The sequence below is a fragment of the Gossypium hirsutum genome, chromosome A10, assembly GCF_007990345.1.
Source record: "Gossypium hirsutum isolate 1008001.06 chromosome A10, Gossypium_hirsutum_v2.1, whole genome shotgun sequence".
In the NCBI taxonomy this organism is placed as follows: Eukaryota; Viridiplantae; Streptophyta; class Magnoliopsida; order Malvales; family Malvaceae; genus Gossypium; species Gossypium hirsutum.
Window position 1 is genome coordinate 54,480,847 of NC_053433.1, and position 1,224 is coordinate 54,482,070.

Sequence of the window (1,224 nt, forward strand, 5' to 3'; positions counted from 1 at the left end):
TTTTATTACTTTAAAATTTTACTTTTATTGCAATTTAAAATTTTATTTTCGTTTCCAATTCTTCATTTATTTTATTCTGATAGGTTTTTCTAGTTTATGACCAAAAGAAACCCGTCAGGACCATTACTATTTGATAGTGAGATCGATCGCACAGTTTGCAGAAACCGAAGAGAAATAAGGCGAAGCTTACATTACACAGAAGAGCAAGAGGAAGATACTTCAACCACCACCGAGGAGATGGCTGAAAACCAAAAAAATCTGCTACCTCCTGCGATTATGCTAAACCTTCTTTAATAGGAACTGAATCGAGCATAGTTAGACCTGCTGTAGCTGTAAATACTTTTGAACTGAAACCTAACACAATTCAAATGATACAGTAATTTGTTCAGTTTGATGGTTTGTAGGACGACGATCCCAATGCTCACTTAGCAAACTTTTTAAAACTACGTAATACATTTAAAATTAATGGCATTTCTGATGACGCCATTCGCCTTCGGTTATTCCCTTTTTCATTGAGAAACAAAGCTAAACAGTGGCTAAATTCATTACCGCGGGGGTCAATTACTACTTGGGAACAAATGACCGAAAAGTTTTTATTAAAATATTTTTCACTGGCTAAAACAGCTAAATTACATAATGATATCTCTTCTTTTGTACAGATGGATTTAGAAACACTCTACAATGCATGGGAGAGATACAAGGACCTTTTGAGAAAGTGCCCTCACCATGGGTTACCGCTTTGGCTACAGGTTCAAACGTTTCATAATAGCCTGAATCCTTCGACTTGGCAGATGATTGATACAGCCGTTGGAGGAACCATCAATAATAAGACACCTGAAAATGCCTATGAATTTATAGAGGAGATGTCACTGAATAACTATCAGTGGCAAGTCATGAGGACAAAGCCAACGAAAACAACCGACGTTTAAAATGTCAATTCGGTCACCATGCTCTCTAATCAGGTAGAACTCTTGAATAAGAAAATTAATGGTTTTCTTAGTTCTTTACAGGTTCACCAAGTAATGTAGTGTGTAGCAAATGGAGGTGGATCGAGCAATTCAGAATACCCACCTTATGGCCACAATATGGAGAACGAGCAGTTAAATTACATGGGTAATAATCCTCGATCTCAAAATAATCCTTATAGCAATACTTACAATGCAGGTTGGAGGAATCACCCGAATTTTTCATGAGGAGGCCAAGGAAATCAGAAACCACCACCCC

The 1,224-nt window shown here is 37.2% G+C and overlaps 1 non-coding gene across 1 annotated transcript; it reads right to left on the reverse strand.

Annotated features, from left to right (window-relative positions):
• Nucleotides 1–627: 627 nt before the first annotated feature.
• Nucleotides 628–733, reverse strand: LOC121209005 (small nucleolar RNA R71). The gene has a single exon (XR_005904123.1). It is a non-coding gene; the product is annotated as a small nucleolar RNA R71 (small nucleolar RNA).
• Nucleotides 734–1,224: the final 491 nt, after the last annotated feature.